The sequence below is a fragment of the Pleurodeles waltl genome, chromosome 2_1 (genome assembly GCF_031143425.1).
Source record: "Pleurodeles waltl isolate 20211129_DDA chromosome 2_1, aPleWal1.hap1.20221129, whole genome shotgun sequence".
Classification (NCBI taxonomy): domain Eukaryota; kingdom Metazoa; phylum Chordata; class Amphibia; order Caudata; family Salamandridae; genus Pleurodeles; species Pleurodeles waltl.
Genome location: NC_090438.1, coordinates 470,395,119 through 470,404,498, shown reverse-complemented (window position 1 = coordinate 470,404,498; position 9,380 = coordinate 470,395,119).

The window sequence follows — 9,380 nt, the reverse complement described above, 5'->3', positions numbered from 1 at the left end:
GGGATAGCCAGAGTCACCTGTGTGCATAGAGGGAAGAGGCATATCAGGACTGGAAGGGCAATAGGGCAGGGACACAAGGGTGCAGTGAGCTGAGGGGCACACATATGCAGGGGTACAAACCGAAGAGCTAGGCCCGGTCCCTGTGGAGTGGTGCCATCATATGTGGGACTCTGCTCTTCCTCAGGATGTAGAAATCATGAACAGAGCCTGGGTACTTGGCTGTCACCTTGGAGATGTACTGGTCCGCGAGACAAAGCACCTGCACATTGACAGAATGAAAATGTTTCCGATTTCGGTACACCTGTTCATTCCTCCTGGGTGGACCAGGCCAATGTGGGTATCGTCAATGGCACCTATGACATGTGGGACGTGTGCCACAGAGTACAACGCAGCCTTGACAGTGGACAAATCTGCATGTCGGGCGGACCGGATGTAGCTGGCCATATGTTTAATTAGGGCACACAGTACATCCCTCAGAACGTTCCTGAACATGGGCTGCGACATCCCACTTGCAAAGCCCACTGTGACCTGGAAGGAGCCTGAGACAAGGTCGTGGAGGACTGACAACACTTGCACTGTGGGATGGATGGCATTGGGATTGCATAAGGCAGGCAACAGATCCAGCTCCAACTGGGCCACTAGTTCCATTATGGTCACACGGTTCAGGCAATAGGTCTGGATGATGTGATGCTCCTCCAGGGTGGCAAGGTCTACTAGGGGCCTGTACACTGGTGCATTCCTCATCCTCAACTGTTTAAAGTACCTGGGAACAGGGGAGAGGTGTTGACATGTCATAAAGCATAGACGTATGACGTACTAAATTTCACACACATCACACATTCTAAATGTGAAATGGTTGCCGCCTGTCTGCATGCATGGGACAGTTGGAAGTGAGATCATCCTGCTGGCATAACACATCATGGTGGTAGGCGGTCACGACTGCCGTGCTACTCACCATTGGCTCACACTGTTGCCAATGGGAGGCAGGAGCCAATGGTGATGGCTGCTGGTGCTGACGGTGATGTCCGCGGCAGCCGTGACCACCATTATATGTGCTCATGCTCACTTGAATCCTGAACCTCATGCACTGAAGACCTCCACTGCGTGTGCTGCTGTAAAATGACTCTGGTAGCCAAGATGCTGCATCCAGCAGGAGACAGGGCCCCAGCCTTCACCCAAGAGCAGTTGGAGCGGCTTATGGATGGGGTCCTGACCCTGTGTGGACAGTTGTATGGGGCACCAAAGCAGCAGGTGAGTTCATTGTCATTGTCTTGTATGTGAGTTGTGAGCATGGGGATAGGAGCCTTGGTAGGTGGCAGTGTGAATGGAGCATGGGCATGGGTGAGGGGTAGAGGGCTACGTTGGCTGACAACGTGTGGTTGTGGAAGTGTGATGTGTGCTGTCCACTACTGTCCCAGGAATGCCACCCTACATGACTGTGTTCTTTTGTCTGTGTCACCCATGCAGGTCAGAGCCCATCAGAAGGGGATTTAGTGAGCCATCGCCAAGCAAGTGCGGACCTTGGGAGTCCATGCCCGGCAGATCACCCACTGCAGAAAACAGTGGGAGGACCTGAGAGGCTGGCCCCAAAGACCACAGAGGCCAGCTGGGGACATCTTCCCAATTAGGGAGAGGTGCCCTGCGGACCCTGACCCCGCTAATGGGCCACATATTGGCGGTGGCCTACCCTGGGGTGGATGGGCACTTGAGGGCAGGACAGCAGCCACATGGGGGTGAGTGCACACACTCACTTGTGACATGTGTTGACATGGTGGCTCTGGGTGGGTATCATTGGGTAGCTGTGGCGTGGATGCTAGGTACACTGATGTCCACCATGGGTTGTGTCCATCTGGGCAGGACTGACATCACAGCTGTAAGTAATGCCATGCAGTCCGTGATAGTGGGACAGACTACTTCAATGAAAAACTGTGTGGCCACCTTCTTGCTAGACCCGCTTGCCAGCACACGACAACTGGATCTTCAGAGCTGGGGTGTTAGGGCGTTGTGATTGGTCCTGACCAACCACTGTGCCAGGGGTGTATCCATGACAAATCAGATGGCAGGCACTGCACGTATGGTGGGGTAGGTGCACAAAGTGGTGACAGTGCTTCTTGACAATAGCCAATGGGACCTGCCAACTGGCTGTGCAGGATCCTGTTGGATGTCCACTCCTTTGCATGCTTGTCTCAGTGGCCATGGGTAGTGGCCAGGTACTGGACAGGTGTGGTGGGTATGACACTCCTCATGCAGAGATACGCCTCAGTCAGACCATTAGCGATTGACATGTGCATTGTTGCAGTTTCCCCCATGGTGTCACCAAGTAGTACGATGTTCAGAGGTGGGTATAATGTATAATGTCATGGCATCAAATGCTGATGTTCTACCCTGTATGACGGTTGTGCTGGCATTGACCGATTGCACCCTGTCTCTCTTTCTCTCCCTCCTTGGCCTCATCTGTCTTTGTGTGTATCAGCATCATCTGGTGAAGGAGAAGGGGCACTGGCAAGTGGGGAAGCTTAGCCCACAGGACCCAGGAGGTTGACACCAGTGGAACTGAGGGGACCAGTGAGACACAGGGCGAGGGGAGAGCCACAGGGGAGACCGGATCGACCACTACATCTTCAGATTCCTCCTCCGATGGCAGCTCCCTGGTGGTGGTGGACCCATCTGGGACCACCCTAGCACCATTCTGCCACCCCATACCAGCACCGCCCTCCCTGTAGCTCCCCAGCCAGTTGCCCGTGCCCACTCACCCAAGAAGGTAAACATCTCCTGCCCTTGCCCCAGTCAGCCCTGCGGCCCTCAATGAGGAGGCTATTGATCTCCTGAGATACATCTCTGTGGGGCAGACAACTAACGTGAATGCCATCTAGGGACTGGCATCCCAGCTGCAATAGTGCAATGCATTCCTGGAAGGCATTCACAGTGCCTGGTCTGGCCTTCGAGATCATTTCAGGCTCTGGCTTCCTCGTTGAAGGCAGCTAGGGTCCCTACTACTTCTCCAGTGCCCCCTCCAGCTACCTGTTCCCAATCCCACATCCCTCTCCCAACAACCATCCAAGGCACACTTACTGACCCACATGCATCCACATCAACATACACAGTATGCAGGGACAAACTTAGGCACCACAAATACCACCACTGCCATGCACACACTCAACACACACACGCAGACATGTCAACATCCACACCCTGCACCGACTCCCCAACCACCTCCCACCTCATAGTCGACACAACACTCACACCTGCAGTCAGCATCACTTCAGTCACTGTTCCAGCCACATGTGCCCTCACTGCCACCGTCACCACATCTTCTGACCCCCATTCATACACCCCATACACCACTGGCACAGACACTACATCTATCAACACACCCACATGCAGCACATCCACTCTACCTGCAGACACCACCCCAACATACACTCACACTTCCCCCTGCCATCTCCCTGCATCTCCTCCCCTCAGTACATCTAAATGTGCACACTCACCCACCGAACAGTCACTCAGCACACAAATTTCATCCACCCATGCACCTGCACCCATGGCACACCCACTTACACACTTCACAACCATACCCACTCCCTCCACTCCCAAACGTCTTTCCAGTGACCTCCCATGTGTACCCAAAAAACATTTCCTACAAGAGTTTTCCCTGTTCCCCACAACTGACCCAGTCCCTGTTACTCCCAAGCGCCCTACTACCCTTCATCTGCCCCAGCCTTCTGCATCCCAGTCTACCACTGCCCCTGCCCATGCTCCTCTACCCCCTGCCACTTCCACCCCTGTCACGTCCACTGCTCCTGCTGCCAAACCCAAGCCCAAGTCCACTCCCTCCTCTTCCCAGGCCAAGCCCACTCCTTCTTCTTCCAAGGCCAATCCCATATCTACCCCCTTGCTAAGCCCCCCATCCAAGGGCAAGCTCAAACCCCCCCTTTGTTAAGTCCCCCCTCTCCGAGGGCAAGCCCAACCCCCCTTTGCGAAGCTACCCCATCCAAGGGCAAGCCAAATGACCCCCATCTATGTGCCCCCTTAAGGTGCCCCCTCCAGACCCAGACAGAAGAAACCCCCCCCTCCAAGCCCAAGGACCCCCCCACTGCCCCCACCCCGTCACCCCTGAGGTGCCTGCATTCCCCATTGATGCCCCTGCCCTGTGGTGGTCTGCACTTTGCAGTCAGGAGTCAAGTTTGGGCGTCATCTTGTGCCCAGTGTGCTCAGGGCACTATGGATTTTGGACTGGCCCTTGGGCCTGTATGTACATTTGTTGTTGCACATTTTTGCAATATATGGTTCTCATGCAACACTACACCATTGGTATTGTTGTTACCTACATAGTCCTGACTTTCATTCACCATGCATGTGTGGTGGTGGGTAGTGGTGTGTGTGTGTTGTTACAGGTGTTTGTTTGCGTGTGTGTGTGTCGGCATGGCTTCCTGTGTTGTGTGTGGTGTGTATGTGTGTACTAACGTCGTTCTCTCCAGTGTGTGCTAGGCTGGTGTACTTACGGTTGGTATCGTGGTCACTGTTGCAGGTCTGGGAGTTGCAGGGGAAGGTAGAGGATTGGAAGGAGTTGCAATTCGCGTGCCATGGTGCTTACGGACGTGCCTGTGTTCCTGAAGGTTCCCTTTATATTGTTTGTTTCCACCAGGCTTTTGGTGGCAGTGGTTCCGTCCCGAAGTCCTGGAGGAGTACAACCTAGTAATATGGTTGTGGAATGCTGTCTGTCCACCAGGCTGGAGATGGCTGCTGCCTGGTGCGCCAGCACTTCTGCTGTGGTGGGATGATCTGTGACTTGGCTGTGTTCTGCTGGTACCTTTCCCGGCACTGTAATATGGCGGGCTTCACCACCGGGCCCGCGGCGGTGCAGCCGCCAACTCCACCACACTGGGATCGCTGAACGCGAAACTCATAATGAGGGCCTAAGTCTTCATTGGATTGCTCCTTTAGAATAAAGATGCGGGCTGAATGTCCAAGTCCATTAATTTCTAATGAAGCATCAGCTATGTAAATTTTAGACCGTAAAATCCTGCACCTTTTTCAGTGTTGAAAATGGCCGTTTCTGCAGGGTCGCCCCCAAACCTTTTGCCTTCCTCCACCAATTTTTGCTGAATCCTGTTTGTGGGCTTTAGGATTCTGGGCACTTTAACACTAATACCCAGTGCTAAAGTGCATGTCCTGTTTCCCTAAAACATGGTAATCTTGGCTTATCCACAATTGGCATATTTGATGTACGTATAAGTCCCTACTAATGTGCACTACATGTGCCCAGGGCCTGTGAGTTAAATGCTACTAGTGGGCCTGCAGCAGTGATTGTGCACCCAATTAAGTAGCCCTGGTAAACATGTATCAGGCCTGCCAATGCAGAGCCTGTATGTGCAGTTTCACTCCCAAGTTGACCTGGCATTAAAAACCCCTTGCTAATCCTCACACTCCCCTTTTATAACACAGAAGACACCCTTACGTTAGGCCCTAAGGAGCCCATGTGGCAGGGTGTTGTGTAAGTAAAAGGCAGGACATATAGGCCCATATTTATACTTTTTGACGCAAAACTGCGCCATCGCCATTCTGAAGCGCCATGCGGGCGCCGTATTTATTGAATGACGTTAGCCGGCGTTAGCCGCCGGCGCTGTCTGGTGTGCGTTAAAAAAATGACGTACACCAGGCAGCGCCGGCGTAGGGGGAAAATGGCGTATGGGCGTCCAGAAATGGTGCAAGTCAGGCTGAGGCAAAAAAATCGCCACAACCCGATTTGCGCCATTTTTTTACGACGCCCATCCCCCATTGAAATGACTCCTGTGTTAGCAAAGACAGGAGTCATGCCCCCTTGCCCAATGGCCATGCCCAGGGGACTTCTGTCCCCTGGGCATGGTCATTGGGCATAGTGGCATGTAGGGGGGCACAAATCAGGCCCCCCTATGCCACAAAAAAAAAAAAAAATAATACTTACCTGGACTTACCTTAATGTCCCTGGGGTGGGTCCCTCCATCCTTGGGTGTCCTCCTGGTGTGGGCAAGGGTGGCAGGGGGTGTCCCTGAGGGCAGGGGAGGGCACCTCTGGGCTCATTCTGAGCACACAGGTCCCTTAACGCCTGCCCTGACCCAGGCGCTAAAATCCGGCGCAAATGCGGGTTTTTTAGACCCGCCCACTCCCGGGCGTCATTTTTGCCCGGGAGTATAAATCCGACGCAATAGCATCAGAGTAATTTTTTAAGACGGGAACGCCTACCTTGCATATCATTAACGCAAGGAAGGTGTTCACGCAAAAAAATGACGCTAACTCCATGAACTTTGGCGCTAGACGCGTCTAACGCCAAAGTATAAATATGGAGTTAGTTTTGCGTCGAATTTGCGTCTAAAAAAACGACGCAAATTCGGCGCAAACGGAGTATAAATATGCCCCATACTTTTTCGTTTTACATGTCTTGGTAGTAAAAAACTCCAAAATGTGTTATTCACCAATGTGAGGTCCACCTCTCTCATAGAATAACATTGGGGATTCCTTAATACATTTGTTAGTGTAATTCCTTATTGGAAGAAGGTAGATCTATCTTGTTTAGTACTTATAGAATCGTAATGATAAATCTGTTTTAATGGTAAAGTCAAATTTATCATTACAATTAAACAAATGCCACTTTTAGAAAGCTGCCATTTTTCTGCCCTTAGCACTGCATGTCTGCTGCCTGTCTTCAATAAACCTCTGGGCTGTGTGACAGTTGGGCCTTGTACATTCCCTCTAGACAGCCGTATACAATGGAAGATAAGATGTGACTTGATGGGCCTTAATGGACCATTTGCTTGCTTGATTGGGGGGGGGGGGCAGAACTTAGCACTGCTTCACTTACACCTGAATAGACTTGTCCTGTCCACCCACAACAGGGCTTAACAACCCTGCATTGTCACTCCAATCAGGTTGGAGCAAGGACAGGGAAGGCTGGGGGTCTGTGCACTTCAGAGGCATGCCTTTAGAAGTTTCTTCCACAACCAGGGCACCAAAGAATAAATACTGAACCTCAGACACTACCACTTCAGTACACTTCTGGACCTGTGGTCTCTGTTAGGACTCTGAAGGACTGCTGTCTGTGCTCCTTAAATGACTGCCATTCTGCTGGACTGCAACTTTGCTGGACTCCTGCTTTGCTGTGCTGACCTGTGCCTGCTGTCCTCTTACAGGGGAGTGAGAAGGATTGGACCTGCATCTCTATAACCCAAATCCCAGAGTGACTCCAAAGGCCAGCTGACTGGCCTCCTTTTTCTGAAGTTTCAGGGACACAAAAGACTTCTAACCAACCTGGACCCTTGGAAGTGGGCCTTAGGTGCTCTGCCCTCTGTAGACCTCACCTGAACCGCTGTGAAGCCTCACAAAGCAACACGGTCCAGACTGCACACCAGAATTTAAAGTACTGTGTTCAGTGGGCCTAAGTGGCCCTGCATCCGGCCCACATTTTATCGCATATCCCAAGGTCTACCTACTGGATGTTTGTTATTTTGGTCTTCTTTTACTAAGATAAATATTATTAATTTCTATAAGTGTGGAGTCTTTTTTGTGGTGTTTTCAGTGTGCACACTGTGATTTAAGTGTTGCACAAATACTCTAAACATTGCCAGGGTGAGCATAGGTTAATTTAGGTTGTGTATCTGACTTATCCTGACTAGGATTGTGGTGTCTGCTTCAAAAAAGGGTGAATATCTCTACCAACTAGAGGCCCAGTTGCTAACACTCTGTCAAGCACTAACCTGTTCATCCCACTGAGACACAATGTTGACACAGCTGCCTGTTCCCAATTCCACCTTAACGTTGCATGCCTCTCACTTAAATACACATGATTGGCACCGCAATGCCCCAGGGGAAAGGGGATGGATGAAAGAAGGAGAGAGACCCTGGAGTTTCAGGTCTGGATCGGGACACCTAGAGATGGTTCTAGAAGAGCCGGTCTTTCCTATGATAAATTTACACATCAGTCAAATAACTAATATCTCATAGCCCATGTATACTCTACTGTTAAAGTATAATGTGCAAGCTACATGTATCTGTTGGGGTCACCTTTCCCACTTTTGATGGCTCTCCCTCTCTTTAGGAATTTTCGGAAACAATGTGGATTACCTGTAATTAAATAAGAGCCTTGAACCTCCTATACTGTCTATAACTACTCCCACTGTGATCCCAGATTAGTCCCTCATCTCCTTAACAAAGCCTACCTAGATGTTCCTTGATGTTCAGTGGATGTCTTGTGTGTTCCAGCTTGATGAGATTTCCCAAGGTGCCATTTACATAGGCAGCAATAACAAGAACAAACTCTCAGGGAATTAGATTCTTCAGATATTAATGGGTTAATCATTGTACTTTGCTAGTATTGCAAGGAACACAATTCACTGTTTAAATCACACTGAGAACATAGGGTTAATATCAAGGATTATGGTTCATGTTGTATTACAATGAAAACACAGGAATAATCAATATCGTTCAACTTCATGAAAGACCGGCTTATCACTGTTACATCACAACATAATTTTGAGCATGGCAAAGATAAGCTTCAACTTTGTTTAAAAGTCAAACATAGAATGTTCCGCATCACCAGCAGCAATTTGACATAATGCAAATGCCACTTTGAACCCAGCGATAATAACCGTATTCAAGGTACATCGTATTGCTTACAACAATAGTGATGCCACATTTAAACTCAGCGATAATAATCATATTCACATTTTATTGTTTTTATAATAATTGTTCAATAGAAACTCCTCTATGTGGTATAATGCAAGCAACTACAATACACATTATAGCATGACAAGCAGCGAACATCCCAATGACCTTAAAACCCAAAGATGTGCCCTTCTAGGGGCATCACATCCTGGAACATTCACATATCAAGCTTCAAGTAAGCAAGTATCAAGTTTTAGCAATAAATGTTCTTAAATTGCGTGCCACGCGTTATCCCCCTTTTAAGTGTTAATTCTCTTGGTCGCTTTTTCTTCCAGAAGCGGTCTCCAGTATGCTGGATAGAACAAAACATGAAGATCAAAAGCAGAGGAGCAGAGATTCCTGCTCTGCAGCTGGTGACCTTTACAGCAAGCAATTCATTCAGGCTGGGTGTGGTTTAAATACCTGCTGCTTCCAGCCACACCCAGTCTGAGTCATAGGGAGCCACACCCAGTCTGAGTCATAGGAATGCTGAAGGCTTGTGCAACACATGTTTCCAAACAAGCATTGGTCTCTAACAACCGTTAGTTCCAACTAGCATTCCTCTCTCCAAGTAAGCATTGGTCTCTGTAAACAAGCATTGGTCCCTGCTAAGGCAAATGATCAACTCAGACGTTTTTTACTGGGGCATATCTGGGTTTTCAGGCCCAACAGTATGCCCCTACCAAGGTCCTCTCAATTGGTTT